The 23,743-nt window shown below is 36.5% G+C and overlaps 1 pseudogene; it reads right to left on the bottom strand.

The window, feature by feature from the left end:
• Positions 1–1,661: 1,661 nt before the first annotated feature.
• On the bottom strand, positions 1,662–23,295 carry LOC149536565 (putative UPF0481 protein At3g02645; annotated as a pseudogene).
• Positions 23,296–23,743: the final 448 nt, after the last annotated feature.

The raw sequence follows: 23,743 nt of genomic DNA, 5'->3' as shown, positions 1-23,743 counted from the left end.
TGTCCTCTAAATAAGTAAAATGCCACAAAGTTAGGAACTCTTAAAATAAAGCTATCCTCAAATCATAAATTAGAAAAGCTAAAAGAGCATCCTCATATACAATTTTAAATGAAATAATGGTCTAGTTGATCAAGAAAAATAATTTAGTTTCCAAGAATTGTGATAAAATATCAAGAAAAGTGAAGATAAAATAACTATCTTTGGAGAACAATAAGGAACTCTTAAGAAACTACATGCTTATTTAAATAGTAATATTAGAAAGGTTGAAGACCAATATCTCCATATAACTCCCAAATTGTAGTCAAAAGGACAGGGCCTTCTGTGCTTCATTGTGAAGATCAAAGTATCATCTCGTTGTCCAAGAATACAGTCTTTGATGCTTGCACAAAACACATTGAGGTATACCATCATTATATCATATATCTCATCCAACAAAAGGTGGTCTGAGTACAATATTACATGATGGAGGAAGAAATTGCTAATATCTTCACCAAGATAATGTTGTGAACCTGAATTTGCATCTCATAGACATCTTTTAGGATTATGAGTAGTCACATAAGTGTGTCTCATGGTTGTCATTCAAGGGGGATTCTAATGAATTGTAACCATAATATTCAGTAAATAAATTATTGTAAATGGGTACGTTACAAGGTTTTAGGCTGCGACCCATCATTTCTATATTATGTGGGGACATTTAGATATTTAATAGCATATATAGATTAGTTAATACAATTAATTTAGGGGGCATGTTGAAAGAAATTAATTATTATGCTAGCCACCATGGTCCACACAGACCAAGAAATGTATGGAATCTCATAAACAACATGTGCAGCTGCCTCGAGCCACCCATGCCAACTCAGTTCATTAAAAAATCACCAAACATTAATCTAGAGTATTCTATAAATTTATTATACATTTGGGTTATAAATATAATGTTTTCAGCTCGATATTGTAGTACTCATTTTTAGATGAAATGTTGTATTATGATTCAATATTTGTATTTTGCATTTTCTTCACCTTGAACAAGTGTACCTAATTATCTTCATTCAAAAGTATCTTTAACAAAAATTCATATATGAACTTTTATTCTATATTCTTATACTTTTCTTCTAATATTGTATTTTTGAAATTATGTTATATTAGAAAATATAATTAAGTTCAATACTAAGTTAAATGTACCTTAGACTAAAGTTGAATTAAAGTTATATGTATTTATAGTTTATATTTTGTGATCACCAAACATCATATTCTCTATTCCAAACACAAGGAAATTAAGCAGTGCCTCCTCCATTTTAAGAAAAAAGTATTGTCAACCATACAATTATATTCACACCTTAAAATTTTACTTGACAGCCATGCTTGACCATCAAATCCAAACACTAATCTGATTAATTTACAGAAAGCCATATACCACTCCCTGGGATTTCTGAAAGCCATATACCACTCCCTGGGATTTCTGAACGCAATTGGGAGTTGTCATTCGTTACAGGGCTTCAATGATCTCCAAGGCGATTTGGTATTCCCTATGCAATAACACAGAGTATCTCATATCTCCTTTGTGAGCTATTTACGGAATCACACAATTTAACACCCAGGCACACACAATCCAAACAGAAGTAAAGGAAAGCAAACTGAATTAAATAGAGCAAGGTGGGTTTCGATCAAGAGTTGTTCTGATTCTCTAAAAATTTCTTGACTATAGGCAAAAGGGTGGGTACAGCAGCTCGCAGAACAAGTACGATTGCCCAAAACATATAAAAGTTTCTGAGAAGCCTCGGATGCTTGATCAAAAATTGTTTCAATCCTACCAATCATCGATTATTATACCACATATTCAGATCCTGTTTTACCTTGGTAAACGGGTCTTCCCAAAAATCCTACAAATTGAGTCCCTTGCACAAGTCGTTGAACAAGTCGGTGACTTCATCATCGATTCCCATGGAACTCTGAATGATCCCTTCCCTCCTTAGCACTGCCACGTCTTTTTCTCCCTCAATCAAGGTATTCATCAGCAATACATAATATGAGACATGCTTCATACTTTTTGGTCGGCACACCTACATGGACATCAGATTCCTGAAGATCATCTCTGAGGTATCTATGATAAAAACTGTGGGTAGAGAAAGGGTTTTCTGCTTGAAACATATCTTCTTCTTTGATGGGACTCCATAATAAGGCTTGAACTTCACACCAGAATTGACAAGCTCTGAGGCAGAGCCCTTTATAAATGTATTGAGATCCTGCTCATCTTTGGTCTCTTTGCCAGTCTGATGTCTCAATTGCTTTAGTTCTTGATCCCTGATTTCATCCTCTTTGCTCTTGTCACTCTATTTTTTCGATCACCCCTATTCTTGATGTCTGCTTAAACAGTTTTTAATGGGAAAGAAAACATCAGAAGAATGTTTTTTTTTCACTTCTTGTTGGGGTTTTCTCTGCTCTCACCGAGATAAGTATTCTTCTGTCACAAAGGAATGGAATAGTCCCAGAATGTGTTTATATTTCTCCAGATCCCTAATCTGTTCAAACAAATCTGGTTTTCCCTCGGTGGGGAATCCTCTTGGAAGGAAAGGATGAATTATTGAAATGATTTTACAAATCATTATGTATAATTCTTTCTGAGCATTTTGAGCCGAATCCATCTCCAATTGCACTAGATTCAGCAAAACCCTAATAGGCAGTTGATTTTCCATCATGAAAAAAACACCCAGAATGTCGAACTGGCAGGTTTTGACCCTATTCTTTTTATAGATGGGATCAGAATTCACGTCTACTGTGCGGTGGAAGAAAGATTATCAGGATGATTGTTCTTCTCTTCCTGCCTGGTGAGAACTCCGAGAATCTCAAGAACAAAGTAGCCATCGAGAAGGCAAGTCCAAGCAATAGTTTCGTCCCCCGCATCCATTTCACCTTCGTAGCTACTTGTTATATCAGAGAATGATTCCTTGAACAGGCTGACTAAAGATGCTTGCTTTTGTGTCTGCAGCCTCTGCTACATTCTCAGAACAGCGTCCACTTTGTGCTGGTCCATTGCAGACAATGCTCTAGTGGGCTAATGATGAAAAAGGCACAACGACACAACCCGTGGTATGTATACTTTGCCATTCAAATCTTTCAGAAATGTTGGAATTTTGTGAGTGGAAATTGTTCTTGGGGTTTCTTTTCTTGTTGCCCGAGTCCAGGCTCCCTCATTAAACCTGTGCCTTACTTCCTCCGCCCATAATGATTCACTTTCCTTTGTCAATCATCGTCTTGCTTTCATTCCGTCAAAGGAATTCTTCTTCACTGCCTTGGATTTCCTCTCTGACTTCACAGGAGTAGCAACAAAAGTCATGATTTTCATTAGCCAAGCACCATTAAATCTAATACTATTTCTCTGAAATTTCATTTCCTCTATTTCCTTAATAAAACATAAATAAAAATAATAACGAAGAAACCGAGATTTTCCTAAAGTCAAACACCATTAAATCTAATACTATTTCATTCAAATGTCATTTCCCTTGTTTTTCGTCATATCAACTAAATTAAGTCAAGCACCATGTAATTTAATTCTATTTCATTGAAATGTAATTTCCTTTGCTTTCCCTTACATCAAGTAATTTTCAACAGAGGTTATAACAATGGCACTGGAGTCCTTTGCTATTTCAATTTCCTTTGCTTTCCCTTACATCAAGTAATTTTCAACAGAGGTTATAACAATGGCACTGGCTAATCTCCCAAGAAAAAAATATTAGACAGAAAAAAGATAAATATGTTTTTTTTAGATCTATAAAATTACAGTAATTTTTTGTTCGTTAAGTACCTTTTATAAGGGAGAATAACCCTTCCTATAACAATTGACTTGAAAGAATCTTTGGATTAATGTCTCAAACCCATCAAACCCAATGAAATGGGTCGTGAGTATGTGGCTCGCAAGATTAATGAAAAGAAGCAAATTTTTTATCTCTTTATAATCAAACATTTTGCAAGGAGGATCCCTTGCCTTCTATACAGCTTATTTCAGGTGGAATTTGCTCATGGCTCAACCCAACATTAGTTGTTTGGCAAAGGTTTGCAATGAGTTGATTAAGGTTGTTTCCAGCTTATAGCTTAATAAGAGATTTCCTTCTAAGAAAAACACCTATCATTCCCCTTATTTCCTTCGAATTCAAGTTTGATTTTGGTCGATGTAAGAAAGTAAGTGCATTAAAAGGATTGAGAAAGACTTTTTGAGATGTTGTAACATCAAACTACCCTGACTTGACTGGTATATATTTATTACCATTTGATGCTTCATCTTGTATCTATTGGTTTTGACCCACCTTTTAAGTTGATAGATTGCTGTGATTACAGTCTTAATGTTGTCTTTTTTTAAATTTTATTTGTTCTTACTGAATTTTTGTCATATCTATGCAAATTTGTATTAGTGAGTTGAGGGCTCTCAAAATCTTTCTATTTTGTATGAATTCACATTTACTGGAAAATGACTCAAACAATAATCATAAAATAACCACTTGGTAAAATATTCTAAAAATTTGAAATGACTTTGAAATTTATATTATCCTAAAAAAAACTTATGCAAGATTCATAAATAAAAGATTGCGAACTATTGTGTAATATTTATCAATTTACAGAAGGCAAGGAATGGTTGCCGAAGGTTTCACGGTTAGTAATATATCATTTAAAAAACCTACATCTTCTATCTTTAAAACATATTATTAGTTTCTTGATTTCATTTTTTCTCATGATAACTATACAACTTCCTATTGCATTAGAAAACTTTCAAATCCATAGTAAGTATTTATAAGTTTGAAAGTACTTATAAATAATACTAGCACTTGCACCTTTGAAGGTGCAAGGGTTACACTAATAGTTTTATATATATCAAATAATGTCATTGAATGTTGACATAGAAAGTTTTCTAACAATATATTCTTTAAATAGTAGAACATTGAAAATATAATTTTAAAATCTTTATTATTTTGTCTTCATTGCTAACCATGGAATAGAAATTGTTAAACATTTCTTTCGTTGAGGTTTGTCATGTATTTTCAATAATTGATCTTCTATGCAACTTTTGTCAGTATCTTTGCACCCTTTTTCATCTATAATGAACTTTATAGGATCTTGGTCATTATGGCCTGTACTTCAATTATCTTCATCCAAACGCATAGGTCCTACATGAGCATTGATATTGTTATTAATGAAGTACAAACTATTGTAGTGGTTTCCATCATGATATGAGACATGAAGTGTGGGTATTAATGAGCTATCAATATTGTAGATTTAGGACACTTGGCCATTCTAATCGTGCACATGAATGTTAGTTCAAGTCACCATGGAGGATGCATATATCTCACAATGGTCTACCCAAGTTCCATCTTCAACCATTTTTTTTTATAGTATTCTTCAAAATTTATGTCATTTTTTTATAAAAATAAAGGCTCAAAGTTTGAACGATTCTCCACAATGTACTCCACTGCCACACTATGATACTTTGAGTGTTGCTCTTGGTCACCTTCAAGTTGATCTGCTGGGACTCTGAAAAAACAATTTCCATCTGGTAACATTTGCACCACTCTTATCTCAAATCCATTATGTTGAGCCTTTATTTCTAATGAAGGGTGCTTCCCTTAATACCATAAACCCATAACAAAAAAAAAGAAATAACAACAAATGCAAGAACAAAATATGGACTTCTCATTATCACCGAAAATGCAAAATTATGGAATTAACAAGTACAATATGCTAACCCACATGGGTGCCTTCATTACAGTAATCTACAAGACAATGATGTGAACTACACCTAGAGCTATCTTAGACAATGATAAGGCCTTTCTTAAATAGGCAATTTTATGCTATTCGAGAAGGTTCTAGACATTGAAACTTAATACCTAGGGCCGATAGACCTTAATAATACATATAGAGTCAACCAAATACATCTTTGACAATTATTTTTGAAATTTTGGGTAGCCTAATTTTGGAAGGCCAGAACTCTTAAACCGTTGCCCTGATTGACTATTATAACCACTTTTTGAAAATGCCAACTCTTGATCTATAGGCTCAAAATAGACAAGCGCCATTTCGTAATGTTTTCGGACCTCATCCGGGCACTCTAAGGCCTCCAACGGTGAGCCTAAAGATTTTTTTGCAAATTTTTCCACCAAAATTCTGCAATTACTTCTCTGATACTTAAGTTAGAGCAATGAGATTTTTATGGTAGGCTTATAACTCTAAAATGAATATTTTTTTAGAAAATGAGTACATTTTGAGCTTATATGATAAAATTACTAAAAATGGAAAGCTCCCAGAAATAGCAACCCTTTGTCTACTAGTCCTTATTAAAATAGAAAATACTAAAATAAAAATATTTTTGGATGATGCAAGATTGCATTTACACCCAAGGTGCTTCTGCATCAGGCACCTAGGGTAATTTAATAGGTGACTCTGTCACATCTTAGGTGTTCAGAGAAAAACCAAAATGGTTAACCTCTTTTCTTGCTAGCCATGATGAGTCCTCTACTGGCCTCCCTTTCCATTTGACCAAATATTCCTCATAAGTTTTGTTCCTTGTACTTTTGCCAACACAACTGTCCAATATCTCTTCAATTTCCTTTGTAGCCGAACTAGCTGTTGGAATACTCCACTATGCTTTTGCAACTTCATCTCCATCACCTCCTTCATAATACTTTTTCAAATATGAAATATGAAATATTGGTAAAATATTCAATTCAGCAGGAAACTCCACTTCATAAGCATTTCCAAAATCATGCCTTATCACTATCTTGCATGGTCCAAACTTCTTTATCTTCAACTTATTATATGTACCCACTAGAAAAGATTCCTTTCTCAAATGAACCATGACTTCATCTCCAATATGAAATTCCTCATACCTCCTTTTCACATTTGACTTAGCCTTATACTATGTATTCATCTTTATGATGTGCTTCCTCACCTCCTCATGGATGTTCTTCAAATGTTCAGCAAATTATTCTGCTTCAGCACTACTTATCTATCCTTTATCCAACTGCCTTAGTTCAGAAGCATATCTAGGACTACTCCCATATACAATATGGAATGGTGATTTACTAGTACTCCTATTGACATAATTATTATATGAAAATTTTGCCTATGATAAAATTATATCCCATCCTTTTGGCTTATTTCCAACCAAGCATCTCAGCAAGTTTCCCAAACTGCAATTCACAACTTCTATTTGTCCATTAGTCTGTGGATGATGCGATGAATTAAGCTTCAAATACATCTTAAACTTCATCCACAATGTATGCTAGAAATACCCAACAAATTTGGTATTTCGATCTGAAACCATACTCTTTGGTAGACCATTTAGTCTCACTGCTTCTCTAATAAACAACTCTGCCACATGAACATCATCACTAATCTTCCTACAAGGAATAAAATGTGCCATTTTTGAAAACCTATCAACCACCACAAAAATAGAATTATACCCATGCTAAGTCCTCAGTAATCCAAGAACAAAATTCATGCTGACATCCTCCCACGACTTCTCTAATATAGGTAATGGTTGATAAAACCCTATATTCTGCTTCACTCCTTTCACCATCTAACATACTCTATAACTCTGTACAAATTTCCTCACATCATGATGCAACTATGACTAGTAATAATTCTCAGCAACCAAAGCTATGGTTTTATCCTTTAATGGCTTCAGCTTATGTTTCACTCCATCCTTGGTTAGAGTGTAGGTATTTTCTTTCCCATCATGTACAACATGCCTCTCAAATCGCCATAGCCTACCCAACAACATATGACATATGTCCATAGGTATGACATCACAAAGTATCTTATCTTGGTAGCTTCCAATCTTGAACTTCACTGAGCATTGCTCATTGACCATGACCTTATGGTCATCTTGCACCCAAGCAATACGGTATGGGCGCAAGTGGTTTTGTCTCTTCAGCTTTAGCTTTGTAACCATTGGTTCTAACACTAGATTGTCAGTACTTCCACCATCAATGATCACATCACAAAACTTATCTTCACATGTGCACCTTGTGTGAAACAAGCTCCTTCTTTGATCAGATTCATTCTCACCACTAAATAGGACTCTTTTGTTAACTAGGACTTCTCGTCTTTTAGCATCTTCAGAATGTGAGGATCTAACATCTTCATCAACATGTGAAACTTGAGCCTAGTATTTTGTTCCTTGATTTGTCCTTCCTTGGTGCTGGGAATATTTAGATGCTCTATGCCCTTCTTCTCCATAGTGAAAACATTTCCCATGGAAGCCTTCTCTTCCAGATCCTTGTCCTCTACCTCTTCCTCTTTGATCTCTATTTTTTTTATCATGGAAATTATTGGAATTGTTTCCCCTTTCTTTCTGACTACTACTTCCAACCTCATCCTTGTTCTTCTGATCATCATTACAACCTCCATAAGATTGTCCATCAGATCTTCCACCGTGACCTCTTCCACTATTCTTGTTGTCAAAATTCTTGCTTAGTTTCTCCTCAACTCTTAGGAAAAATTGGTATGCCTTCTCAATACTGTTCATTCAAACTAGACTCAACTCATCTTTAATACTTGGTCTTAACCCATTAAGATAACAGGCCACTTTCTCCTAATCAGCTTTTGCATGGTTGTTTCTATTGATAACTTAGTAGAACTCTTGGGTATAATCTTGAACAGGTTTTCCCGCTTGCTTCAACCCTTGCATTTGCTTCAACTAATCAAGCTCATAATCCATGGGAATGAATTGTCTCTTCAGTTTAGCTATCATCTAATCCCATCTGGTGATTTTATCTTTTCCCTTTCTATTTTGCTCCAACTGAACCTCTTGCCACAAGATCTTTGCATGTCCCTTCAGTTTCACCTCCACAAACTTGACCCTATTATGATTCTCAATATCTTCATACTCAAAGTAATCCTCTAATTCATTGATCCAATCGATCAGCTCCTCTGGGTTAAGATTTCTTGAAAATGTGGGAACATCAAACTTATGTATTTTTCCAATCTTGGAGATGGCCCTAAAAAGCCTCCCTTCCTCTAGGTTTAGAAATGCCTTTGGTTTGACATTTTCTTCTTCTTCTTCGTCATCCTCACTTTCATCTCATACATGAAGATTTATTCCTCTACACATTTGTTCTTCTAATGCTTGCATTTGTCTTTGGAGAGCTCTAAAACCCTCAGGTGTAACACCTACAACTCTTCTACCACACTCTCTTTGTGGAGACATTTTTGTGCTTTCATTGAAACCCTAGTGCAAACTACCTCACAATTGGTGATCTGTCTACATGCTTAGCCCAAATCATGGTCCTGGTGCAAACTACCTCACAATCAACAATTTGTTCACACACTCAAGAACTCTAGCTCTAATACCACTTGATGAAGAGTGGTCCCTATAATACAATAAACCCATAACAGAGATAAATAAACAATAGCAAATGTAAGAACAAAATATGGACTTCTTATTATCACCGCAAATGTAGAATTATCAAATTCACAAGTAAAATATGCTAACCCACATGGGTGCCTTCATTACAGTAATCTACAAGACAATGCTGCAAACTACACCCAGAATTATCCTAGACAATGTTTGGGCCTTTCTTAAATAGACAATTTTTTGTTTCCTAGGAACGTTATAGACATTGAAACTTAATACCTAGGGCTAACAGACCCTAGCAATACATATAGATTTGGCCAAATACATCTTTCACAATTATTTTAGAAATTTTGGGTAGCTCAACTTCAAAAGGCCATAACTCTTGAACCATTGCTCTAATTGGCTATTATAACCACTTTTCAAAAATTCCAACTCTTGATCTACAAGTTCAAAATCATGCAAGTACCATTCTATCGAGTGTTTAGACCTCATCTGGGCACTCTAAGACCTCCAATGGTGAGCTTGGAGATTTTTTTGCAATTTTTCCCACCAAAATTAAGCAATAACGTCTTTGATACTTAAGCTAGAGCAATGGGATTTTAATGGTAGGCTTATAACTCTAAAATGAACATTCTTATAAAAAATGAGAACATTTCGAGCTCGTATGACAAACTTACTAAAAATAGTAAGCTCCTAGAAATAGCAACCCCCATGTCTACTAGTCCTTATTAAAATAGAAAAGACTGAAATAAAAATATTTTTGGGTGATGCAAGATTGCTCTTACACCCAAGATGCTCCAGTTTCTTCTTGGCTCTCCTCCTCATTGTCTACATCCAACACGACGCTTAATTGAGATTATTTGTCTTCTTTTTTGGTGTGAATGTCTGATAGAAAAAGAGGTAGTTCTAGTTAAATATTTCTTTAACATATAATTCAATAGATAATGAAATGTATAATTTGACCTTACATATAAGTCTTAAGAATTTTCTTTCAAAAAAGAATAATGCGATGTTCAACTATTTTGTAATGGTCTCAACCTTTGTCTAAATTATCAAATGTATTCATGTGTGAGCAAGAAAGGGAGCGATTATTCCTATTTGAAACCTAGGGTTTCTTGCAACACCAGGGGCATTGCAAGGATGCCTCAACTTGGTAAGAAAGAGGATAATGAAGAAGATGATGATGAGGATGCAATTGACTGTAGGGGAGGTTTTTCTTCTAGTTTATGGGTTCTCTCTTGCCCATATTTGGCTTTGTCCTGCTTGGACTTTGATCAGATTTCTCTGGCTAAGGTACTTGGACTCTTTGTGGGGAGCTTGGGACCCTTATCTCCTTTGGATCTGGTGGTCTTTGTGTCCCCTTGCTCTATGTTTTCTGAACTAGATACATGGGTCTTATGGTTGCATTTTCATGAGATGGTGAGGTGCAACTTAGTGTGGGGTTTTCCCATTTGTATGGATGCTATGTTGGTTGTGGACAATATAATAGAGGAGGGAGTTGCAATGGATAGAGTCCCATTTCCTCTTTTGGTCAGTCTTATGGTGATATTTTTGATGGGTTTCTCCCAGTTGTCACCATTTTCACTTACAAAATGGGAAATGGAGAGATTATTGGCATTTTCATGTGCTTGACCAATGGATCTTTGTCTACTTGGTTCACTTGGTCTTTTCTTGGCTTTTTTATTAAGTATGAAGGGTCTTATATTTTCCTCTCCTCTTGTTGTGAGTTTTTTTATTTTCTAGGTTTTTTATAGTTTTCTATGAGCAATGATTTCGTAGGGGTTCTCACTCCCCCTCCCTATGCTGGATGTTTTATTGGGCTATTGTCCTTGGGATAACCTTGGTTGTGGAAGCAGATGCTGCATGGTGGCCATGTGTTCTACAAGCACATAATTTTAGGGTTTTTCTTGTTTCCCTTGTAGATTTGGTGGGGAAAATCTTTGATTGGCGATCTTATTTATTGGGTTTCTCATTCAAGCCTTTCTCCAGGTACATGTAAAGTTTCACAACATTTTGTTGTGTTTGGGTATTAGATATTCTTGTGCCTCTGTACCTGTTGCACAAGATTGGTTTCCCTATTTAATGGGTGGTTGGTTCCTTGTTGGGAGGGCTTTCCTCAGTTCTTTGGTTATGAGAAATATGTAGTTATACAAGTGAACGTGGATTTTTTTGTTTACTTCTTCTTGCATGACTTTTATGGAGGTGAAGCTATCTCCTATCGAGGTGAAGATTAGGTGCAAGATTTTGGAAGTGGAGGAGACTCCTATTGAGGAGAGAGATTTTTAGGGCTACCACCTATGGAGAGGATGGGGAATGGTGGCATCATTACCTCAACCTTGATACTTTGATCTTTCTTCCCCCTATTTCTATTGAGGTGGACCCTTTAACTAATGAGGTGGGAAATGAGACTATAGTGGGTTGGAACATTTTTGAGAGTGTTGACCTGAACAAGGGGTCTAGATGGTTATGGATCTTTGTTTCTAATAGAGAAGAATGCACAGGTAGTTTGTTTCTTAAGTTTGGTTATCAAATCTTATGGTGATGAAACTATCTTTTCGGTTTTTGTTTTCCTGCAATAGGGTGTATGTTGGAAGTTTTAAGGACTCACCTAGGTCCTTTGTTATTGTTTTTGGTTAATGTGCACAACCTTTAAATGTGCTTGTCCCAAGTTGACCTTTGTCAATATTGACATTGGTTTTAGTCACTTTAAGACCTTTGTCTTTGACAGAGGTAGGTCTAGATGCAACTCTTTGATGATTGGGTTTATGGATGTCTAGTACTAGGTGTTGTTATTGTTGTTTAATACTACCTATTATCTACTGGTGTACCATGGATCAACACCCTCTTGCTTCTTTTCTTAATCAAAAACTTAATTTTTTATGAACTTATATCAAAACTTTAATTAGAAGTAGATATCACATCATTAAAGTTGCTAAATTGTAAAAGTATTAGTTTCATTTTTTGTTCAAAATTAGCTATAGATAATTAAATTTATTAATTTTAAATATAATTAACATAAATAAATAATAATTATTTATTTTTCAATTGAATGAAATAACAATAAAAAAATACTGTATAAATTTAATATTTATATTTTAATACAATCTATCCAACCCAATGATACATCTTCACCTAGCCCTTAAAGTAGTAGGAAACAGACAAATTATCATAGGAATTATTGTAGGGTAGTTCTACTTTGAGAATTTGAACCATTCACATTTGAAACAATTCACTCTCTATTTTTTATTAATTATGAATTGGAGGAATAAGTTCTAGATAAGTTTATTTTATGATTTTTTTAAATATTATATTCCAACATCACCATCCATAGTTGTTTTATGAAATACTTGAAAAAACTGTACAGGACCTCCAATCATCTCATCTTTATTTTCATTGCATCATTGCTAAAATAATCATATTAACTCTAGATCCCTAAGCTCTGAATTTTGAGAGCCCATCAAACAAAACCAGTTAAAATTAAAACACCAAGCTATGAAGTATAAATTTTGAGTTGGTTTAAGGTTGTTGCATATGAGAGTGTTAGCACTAAGGATGTATAAGGAAGATGAAAAAGAAGGGTACCTTTAAAGTATGCAATCACACTTCACACAAACGTTGGTTTCAAGATACCTCCAAAGAAGCATGGTCAAGTGATGTAAGAATGTGAGCGCTTGTTGGACAAATGTATTATCATGGGCATGGTATTCTCTAGAGTATACAAAAGGAAAAAATATGGTTCCAAAAAGTTACAAAATTTAGATTAAAATATTTGAATTAAAGAGTATATAAAGTTTGCAATAAAATTTAAAAAAAGGATGCTGCGTACTTTCCCAAGTGTATTTATTTTGCACACAATTAAATTATTATTAGTTTTCTGATTTCATCAAAATTTTAATTTTTTTTCATATATTTAAATTGTTACATTTTCTTTAAAAATTATAAATCATCTTAGTAATGTATACATATATTTAACTAAAAAAATTTAATATATCATTTTATCCCTCTATCACTATTACTATTATTTTCAATCTGAAATGACCAATCTAATTTTCCATAAATTATTAAAAAATCTAATTGAAAAACTAAATCTATTAAATCAAAATCTACAATTTAATTATGCTAAAGAAAACTAACTAAACACAAAATTTGTAGGATATAATATTTTAATTAACAAAATACAAGACATTGGTTTCTTCTTTAACTCACTGTGATGTATATTTCTCTACAACTAAGTCATTTGTCCATGGTGGGGAGTTACCCAATATTTATAGCATGACTTTTTAGAAATGTTATTACCATTCCTCTTGTTATGCATAACCTGGTGGTTGGTGTGTACTCATTCTTTAATTAAAATCCTTTTCTCCCATAATTACAAAAAGACAAATTCTAATAAGTTTTCTAAAAAAATAATTATCAAATAAAACTTAAAACATCTAAACACTCTTTTTACTATTTCTTCCTTAACTTATTGTCAATTTTGCTAACTTTTTTAACCTATGTATAAGAAGAATATTTTCATCCCCTCTAAAAAAATATTTTAGATGACATCCAATCACACCTTTAAGTGAAAACAATTTTCTTCATTGGTGGTCCACATTTGACCAAAAAACTAAATTTGCATTGTGAAATTATTAGATGATTACCAGATAATAAGAAAGACATGTTTTATCTTTTAATAAGGCACAATCATTTCTCCTTTACCCTTTATTATATATTTATGTAAACATATATTTTTCTCCACTTTCCAATCCTTTTACTCTCAAATTTTCCCCCTAAATATGCTTTAAGAAGCCCATTTTGACTTGCCCCACTTTAGAAAATGTATTAAAAAATCGTTCATATCAAAAGAAAATACTTGCAATTCACTTATTAAAAATAAATATAAATCTCTATCATGTGTTTCACATAGACTACTTGCTCTATTTTCTTCAAATTCAGATGTTATACCAAAACATTCTTCAATCTATAACATCCACACTCTCAATCTAATCTTTCAACACCTCTAAAAATACATTTTCATTATTTATTGTCTTTATTTGGACAAACTAAACACTTTTTCACTTTTCTATCCATTCCCCTATCCAATTGTTGTTCCCAAAGCAATGTGTTTGCTAATAGAAAAATTATTGATTAATCTTCAATTAGTGACCCCATGGATTATGATCACCCTTTAGTAGGTGTTGTGTCTTATAAAGCACTCATTAGAAAGCTTCTGAGGCTCATCAATTGATAAGTATGAGATATTTTCTAGAGAAACTCAAATGGTGCTATTTCTATCAAGATTCAATAGTATAGTAATTTGAGTCAAACTTATTTATCCATGTTTAATGAGTGGTTGTTCACAAGAACCCATCTCTCATGAATGAATGGAACATGTAGCATTCATTGCATCTCATGAGTGATTTGTAGATACATGATTTTTTAATTGAGATGTTTTTTGTACACAAGCACTATTAGCTAAATGATATGTCAATTGATCTCATTAACTACACAATTATACAAACACAAAAAAAATAAACCACTTTATTTAAATTTTTATTATACATTCTAAAGCGAATATTTAACGTCTTACCAAAAAAGAAAAGCTTTCTTTTACATTAAGAAGTTTGCACCTTCATTTGGGGCCCGTTTGGTTAGAGGCATAGGAATGCAGAATAGGAATGCAATATTGGGAACATGAATGACTATTCTAATAACAACTATTTTTTGGAATGGGTATAAGTTCATTTTAGAGACAAAATAGAAATATGTATTCCTATTCATATTAATTACACAAATAAAACTCTATTATGTAAGCTATATCTATTATTGGCTCAACAAAACATATTCAGTTTGAATTATTGATAATGTGGTATGGACATATGATCCAACAGATGGAATAGATCCATGATTATTTTGTTTACATTTCTTGAGAAACTGTGAGGACCATCAAAAGGTATATTGGGAGTGGACGGAGTCTTTTGAACACCTCCTCCTCAGCAGTTTGCAGGCTCTCTTTTCTGCATCTCTCTCTCTCTCTCTCTCTCTCTCTCTCTCTCTCTCTCTCTCTCTCTCTCTCTCTCTCTCTCTCTCTCTCTCTCTCACACACACACACACACACACACACACACACACAGACATACATCCACCCCACAACCATGTTCAATTTAAAATATATAATTCTCCTAATTAATGTAAACCTCATCAAAAGAAAAACACCTTCCACATGTAAATGTGCTGAGTTAGAATTAACAACAATAAAATGAATCAAAACATTATAGTTTGAACTACTATAAATGTAGTGCAATCACATGACTGACATCAAACCCAAGTTCTATCAAGCAGGCCAAGAAGACTTTACTTTTTGTGAGGGTGAATTTCCAAAGAAGATTTTGAACTATAAATAATAAAAATATTACAGACATGGAATATCTCGATATTATTAAAATTTGACAGAATTTTCATATTATGATGTTGTTAGGGTAAAGTGGCAAGGAATGATATTGTTATCATAGGTCTTTTCAAGTTTTAATGCACAAGGATGGAGTCTCTGAGAAGCGTTGGCTGCCAGCTGGGCTAGGGTTTTTCCCCTAGCCTGTTCTTGGTGTTTGATCTTTACTATTTTTCTGTTCTGTTTGGATTGTTAGCTACTGGACATAATTTGCATCGGTGTTTTTGGAGATCTTCTGCAGTCAATTTTGGATTGGGGGTTTTATTGTTTGCATGGCAGGGCCTGGGATTTCTTCTCCATTGGTGAGAACAGATGGTTCTTCTCCAACTATGCATGCAATGCGATCTGAATTGTTTTATTCAGGGGAGAGCTCCAAGCTGAAAAATTTAATGGGTTTCTTCCACGTAGCCATGATCGCCCTGTTTTGGTTATTCCTCCAACGGCTGTAGTGGATGACATTGATTATTGGACCAAGCATGCTTTGATATGTAAATTTCTTCGAATATGGATTTCCCTATCCACTCTTGAGGCATGGATCTGCCGCTCTTGGCAGGTGGAAGGCGATATGGAGATTATGTTGGCAGGGAATAGTTATTTTTTTGTTGTATTCTCTTGCATGTCTGATTGTGATCGTGTTTTTGAAGGAGGCCCTTATTTCTACAACAATGTGGGGTTATTTGTCAAACCTTGGCATTCAAGTTTTAATTCTGTTGAGGATCTCCCTTCAACAGTGCCAGTTTGGGTTCGCTTGCCTTGTCTTCCCTTGGAATTTTGGCGTGAAGACATCCTTCAACAAATTGTTGCTTTGTTGGGGAAGCCAGCTGCGATCGCACATCAAACCCTCGATAAAAAGGTTATTTCTTTTGCTAGAATTTGTGTTGAAATTAATTTGAATAACCCATTACCAGATTCTTTGGAAATTTGTCTGGGGGATTCTTCTTGGGTGCAGTAGTTAGATTATGAATCCCTCCCTTTCTGTTGCTGGATTTGTCATGAGTATGGTCATTTACTGCGGCAGTGCCCCCGTAACTCGAGTTTCAAAGGAGTGGATCGGTCTATAGCTGGAAATGCTGGTGATTTGGCAGATACTATAGGGAAAGGACAATCTCAAATGGTTAATACTACCAAGGGGATGAATCCACAAGATGCTACAGGTAAGGGTAAGGCTCCAATGCAGGATAAGGATGGATTTACCCCTGTTCGTCCTCGAGCTAAGGGACGTGGTCAAAAGAGGCCTTTGAAAGATAGATTATCTGACTCAGGTTTTAACCGTTTTAAGAAGCTGGATAGTATGGTTCTAGAGGAGGGTATTCCTCCTTCTATCTCTTTTGATCCAGCTTGCCCAGATGAGAGATCTGTTCCTAATGATGCTTGTGGGGCATCTCAAGTTGTAGTATATCAGAATTGTGAGGTTCTTGTAGCTCCTGTGACAACGGCTCTGGTGACTCCTGTAGTGTTGGAAGATGATGATGTTGTTTTGGCTGACTTGGTTAAGGATGTGCTACCATCAGGTAAGGGCAATGGATCTCCTCTCCCCTTGGGGTTGCTGCCTCGACCCTTTAAGCGGGCTTCTTCTTCTCCCCCTCTAAGGAGTGGGCGCAAAACAGACCAAGAGAAGATTAAACTCACAGGAGATATATTGATTGAGTCTGGTTCAGTGAAACTTTGGATTCTCATTTTCCAAAATCTACCCAATGATGATTATTCTCTCATGGAATGTAAGGGGGTTGAATAGCATCCCTAGACAAAAGGCTATTCATAACTTGGTGGTTGATCATAGTCCTGATGTTTTTTGTATCCAAGAGACTAAGCTTTCTGTGGAGTCTATGGTCCAACATGCCTCTAGTATTTGGTCTCGTGGCCAATGCCAGTGTGTTGGGGCAACAGGTAGTGCTGGTGGTTTAGCTATATTTTGGGATCCTCAAAAAATTTCTCCTCTTGGCTGGATGTCTTCTCGCTCAGCTCTCTCTATGGTAGCTTCTGCTCTAGAGACAGGAGAGGTAATCATGGTTACTAATGTGTATGTACCTGTTGATCTTGTGGGAAAGGAGGAACTTTGGGAACATATTTAATATGTTAGAAATTGTCATCCTTATCATCCTTGGGTGTTAGCAGGGGACTTCAATTCAGTTTTAAGTCTGGAAGAGAAGCATGGTGGTTTGGCTAGATTGGGGCCTTCTTCTGCTCTTCTTCGGCAACACATATCTCTTTTGCATCTCTCTGATGTTAAGCCTTCTAATGGCCTCTATACCTAGAATAATCGTAGGACTGGTGTTGCTGCTATCTCAGAACGCCTGGATAGATTTCTTGTTTCTTGGTTCTGGCTTAGTGGCACCTTTACTATCTCTTCAAAAATCCTTGATTGGAGGGGTTCAGATCATTGGCCAATCAAATTTTCCGCTATAGGGGCTTATGTTCCGAAGCATCCTCCTTTTAAGTTCTAGTTGATGTGGCTTCATGACTCCTCTCTTCATGATTTTGTTTTTTGTTGGTGGAAAGATGGTGCCCCTGCATATGGTACTACAATGTTCTCATTTTCTAAAAGGCTTCAATATGTTAAAAGGCAGCTCAAGATATGGAATAGGGAATGCTTTGGGAATCTTCACTTTATGAAGAGGCTTGCTCAAGAAAATCTTGATGTCATCACAAGGGAGATTAGAGATCGAGGTTTCTCGGAGGATCTTGGCCAGGCTGAATCCCTTGCTTCTAGAGCTCTAGAAGAATGGGAACTTCGAGAGGAAATTTTTTGGAAGCAAAAGGCTCGAGTTGATTGGCTCCAGGAAGGTGATCGAAACACTGCCTTTTTCCATAAAACAGTGCAATCTCGCCGGAATCAGAGCACTATCTCTTCTTTGGTTAATTCTCAAGGTATCCAACTGAATTCCTTGCCAGCTTTGTTCCAGGAGGCTATTTCGTACTTCTCTACCCTCTTCTTTGAAGACTCTCCTCCTACTGATAATGAAGAAAATATTATTTTTTCCTGTATTCCTTCCCTTATCACTCGAGAAATGAATGATTATCTCATGCGTCATATCTCTTTGGAAGAGCTAGAGGCGGTGGTCTTTGGCATGCCTAAGGGGAAGGCTCCTGGTCCTGATGGTTTTCCAGTTGAATTCTTTCAGGAATTTTGGGACATCATTAATCATGATTTGTTGGAGGTGGTTAAAGAATCCTATGCTAGCAAGCAGATGCTTCGAGCTTTGAACTCTACATTCTTGACTCTTATTCCTAAGAGAGAGGGTGCTAATCAATTGGAGTTTTTTAGACCAATTGCCTTATGTAATGTGGTCTACAAAGTTATTACTAAGCTAATTGCTAAGAGACTGAAAAGGTGGCTTCCCATTATTATCTCAGAAGAACAAGGTGGTTTTGTTGCTGGAAGACAAATTTTGGATGGGGTGGTTATTGCTACTGAGGCTATTCACTCTATGGCTACTGAGAGAGAGAGAGCCATGTTTGTTAAGCTGGATATGGGTAAGGCCTACGATAGAGTTAAATGGAGCTTCCTAAGGAGTATTCTTCTTTCTTTTGGATTTAGCTCTGACTAGGTGAGTTGGATTATGAGTTGCGTTACTTCTGCCTCTTTTTCTATTCTTATTAATGGTCAACCTTCACAACTATTTGGTGCTTCTAGAGGCCTCCGCCAAGGTGACCCTCTCTCCCCATATCTATTCATCATCATGGCTGAAGGCTTGGGTAGATTCATTAAGCATCAAGTGTCCCAGAATTCTATTCAAGGCTGGCGGTGGGGTAATGGCTTACCTTCTCTTTCCCATATTCAATTTGTTGATGATTCTGCTCTTGCTGGTCTTGCTAGGATCAAGGAAGCTGAAGCCTTTCGACATGCTTTGGACGTTTATTTGGCAGCTTCAGGCCAGAAAGTTAATGAGCACAAATCTTTCATTTACTTTTTTAACACTCCTGATTCTATTCAGCACAGGATTGTTGGTATCCTACGGTTTCAGATAGGTTCACTTCCTTTGACTTATCTTGGAATTCCTATTGCTGTTTCCAGGCAGCCACGTCTCTTCTGGCAAAATTTGATTACCAAGCTTCAGGATAAGGTAAATAATTGGACTCATAGATGGCTTTCTACTGCTGCCCGGGTTACTCTTCTTCAAGCTATTATCCAAGCTCTTCCTACTTATAGAAGCATGGTTCATGCTGCACCTATTTACTTTCTCAAGGAGTTTGATGCTCTTTCTCGACAATTCCTTTGGAATGGTAATTTGCGTAGTACTAAATGGAGCTTGGTTAATTGGGCAACTGTTTGTAGGCCTAAAAAGGAGGGTGGTCTTGGTCTTCATTCTGCTCTATTGAGTAGACAAGCTTTGGCTGCTAAACTTTATTGGCGATGGTACTCTGGACAGCATCAACTTTGGGCTCGTATTATCACTCATAAATATTTTCATGGTGCTGATCCTTGCTCTATTTCTACACTTCCTCTTGAAGGTCGTGGCTCAATGGTTTGGCATACTTTGAAGACAGGTGCAATGTTGGTGAAGAGGGGTCTGTTCTGGATATGTAAAGGAGGTTCTTAGGCTTTGTTTTGGTCTGATGCTTGGGATGGATTCCCTACCATTTTATCCATATACCCTCATCTTCAGCCTCTTTGTGACTCTTTTCTTGCCGCTGGATGGGATAAAGTGGCTCATTACAAGACTCCTTATCAATTGGGACCTGTTGTTGGTTATAGATGGAAGCATTCCTCTGATTGGCCTCCTAGAGGTACAGACATGGATCGTCAGGAGCTTTCTCAAATTCTGGCCTCTAGAGAGTGTTCCTCTTTGCTTGGTCCAGATGTATTGGCTTGGGGCGGTACCTTGTCTGGTAAATATCATGTCTCTGCTGGGTATCAAGAGATAACTAGACAATTATTTGGGGATGCTGAGGTCCCTTGGTGGAAGCAAGTCTGGAATAAAGTTTCTTGGTCCAAGTGCAATTTTTTCATGTGGCTAGTGGCTCACAACCATTGTCTTACCTGGGATAATCTTTGTAAACATGGATTTCAGGGCCCCTCTTATTGTGTTTTGTGTGGTAATGGAGAGGAGTCTGTCTCCCATCTGTTCTTCCATTGCTCTTATTCTACTCAGATATGGCACCTTTGGTGGAGCGCTTGGGGTTGCTCTTGTCGGCATGCTTCCTCTTTGCCTGAGTTCTAGGCTCGCTTGGGTAGTGCTCCCTCCAAGTCTTCTTCTCTCCATGCTGCTAGGATTGCTGGCACATCTTTCATGCTTTGGCATATCTGGTTGGAGAGGAATCATTGCATATTCCAAGATGTTCGGCTTGGTGTTTTGCATCTTTGGTGGAAACTATCACATTCTCTCCAAGAAACTATTCTTGTGAAGTGTGAGCTTGATGGGGGTATGGATCCGGTTGATCTTTCTATCTGTAATCGCCTCAATTTTCATTTGCAGGATGGGGTTGCGGCTCATAGGTTTCCTTCTATGTCCAGGCAGCTGCACCATCAGAGGAAGGGTTGGGTTAACCGGGATGGGCACCGGACTCCTCCTCCTTGTGGAGTTCTGAAAATTAACACTGATGGTTCTTCTCGTGGGAATCCTGGTCCGGCTGGTATTGGCGGAGTGGCTCATTGTAGTTCTGGGAATGTTAAATTTTTATTCTCAATTCATAAGGGTGATTATACTAACAATCTCATGGAAGCTCGGGCTATTTTATATGCTGTGGAACAGTGTTGCTTGTGGGGATGGAGTAAGATTATTTGTGAGTCTGATTCCCAAGTGGTGGTGAACATGCTTTCTTCGCAAGAGCTTGAGGATGTTAGTTGGCAGCTGGCCACTGTTGTTAAGCAGATTCTTTTCTTCTCTTCCTCTTTTCAGTTCATTAGGTTCAAGTATATTCCGCGAGAATGGAATAGACCTGCTGATTGTTTAGCCAAATGGGCTTCTAGTCATAATCCGGGTTGGAATATTAGGGATAGGGGGCAACTGTCCTTTGAGATGGTGCAAGAATTTGATGATCTTGTTGCTTAGGATCGAGCTCCTTGTTGAGCTCTCCTTGTTGTATTCCTTTCTGTCTTAATAAATTTTTACCCCTCTTTTTGCATATTATGATGTTGTTTGTGAATGAAGAGAGAACGACAAGAAAAAAACACATGTCAAAATACTTGACTTATACTTCAGAGTATTATGCTATTTGTGGTTGAAGAGCGAATGGGAAAAAAGAAGTCAAGCAACTTGACCTATACTTCAAAATCTATGTCATTTTGCATAGAGTAAATCTCGTTGAGGTATAATAGCAACCCCCCTTAAACATTGAGAATGATTTCAACTAATTTCTCACATCCATTGGGTGGATGTGATCGACGGAGCACATGCCAAAAAATAGTTGTCTGCCATACTTAGGATCCAGTCCTCTCATTTCACAAGTTTTCACTATTTCATCATTTAGTGACTACAAAACACTTGCATCACGACACATAACAAGTACCATGTCCCCTTGGAAAGATTCATCCATAGCCAGTGCATCCAATTGATCAGCTCGGTTAACTCCATCTATAATAGTCTATGGCTTGGAATACCAATGTTCAAGCTGAGATCTGAGCCTCTCAACACTGAACTCTTTCTTTGAGTTGATTGGTTGAAAACTGGCCGAGGAAAGTGACAGAGGCCTATTCGGATCACACATCAGTTTGTGTCTCATGTCCTCCATTTTCTTATTTATGTGTGCTTCCCCTATATCAAGTAGAAAGCTTGATCTCAAAAACATGGAATGCTTGCTGTTGTAGAGTTCTTTGGCTAAGGTTGTTTTTCCCACTCTAGATATTCCTACAATTGCCAAAACCTGCCGTTTTCGTTCCTATTTTCTCCTATCGTTGAGAGTTTGGCATCAAGCTCTTGAATACTCTACTCAAGCCCAACTGGATGCTCTGCGACTTCTAGCTGCAGCTTACATCTAGCCTCTTTTATGGTATCAAAATAAAGATTCCACAATATTTTGGCAAATATTTCCCCAATTCCTATTTAAAAATCCCCCAATGGTGATATTGAGAGAAAGACAACAAACGTAAACATACAGATCTAGAAAACAATTTTAGTAAAGTGAGACTTACCCAGTGATGAATGAGGCATTGTGAAGGGCTTGTTTCCATTGCTCAAGCTTGTCAATGTATCTGGTCTACTCTCTATATTTGGTGAATGTAGCTGCATAGACTCCTTTTTCAAGCTACCGAAACTCAAACGACATCTATAGACCTGATTAGTGGATTCCAGATGACGTCTACCAACCAATCTATCGTGATTCGCTATATATATATATATTTGTGTCTTTCAGATGGCAACTACAATACAGTTATATCTTTTCCATATTTCCTTTTAATATGAATATGGATTTTTGTTTGCTTTCAGAGATAAGATCATATTCTCTGGTCTGAATATACAGAACACTCTACACAAGCAGTGAATTTACCAATGTCCTATTATTTTCCAGCGCTGCTCACTTTTCTCACCGCTACGTGTCCACTGCCATCAGAGATCCCACGCTCCCTTTTCAGCACAGTTTCCATTATTTCCGACCTAAGACAAGGCGGATTATCCGAACAATCCGGCCATTGTTTCTCAAGGAGAAGATGCCTATCGGCATAATAAAAGGGAGGAGGGCATAGAATGTTAATAATATAATAATTAAATAATGAAAATCAATCGTACCATATTCTAACTCAGGCGCCTCAACTTTGAGCGGACTGCGAAGGCAAACACCAAACTGATTGGCAGTACACACACCTGCATTCCAATTTCTTAAGTCTGGAGCCGAATTACACATCATGCATTCTCTTTATTCTCTTGAGGTTCCTGTAAGGAAGCAAAGGTGCGCGGAATCGCTTCCTACGCTAATCTTTGAGAGGACGATTATGCAAATCAAAGTAACTATTGCAAAGATCTCAAGAAATGCATAATAACATAATCAAAATAATAAAGAACACACAACACAGTGATTACCATGGGGAAACCCTT

Source organism: Cupressus sempervirens, chromosome 10 (assembly GCF_028749045.1).
Source record: "Cupressus sempervirens isolate cs-2001-9-10 chromosome 10, ASM2874904v1, whole genome shotgun sequence".
Classification (NCBI taxonomy): domain Eukaryota; kingdom Viridiplantae; phylum Streptophyta; class Pinopsida; order Cupressales; family Cupressaceae; genus Cupressus; species Cupressus sempervirens.
This window is presented reverse-complemented; position numbering and strand designations above follow the sequence as displayed.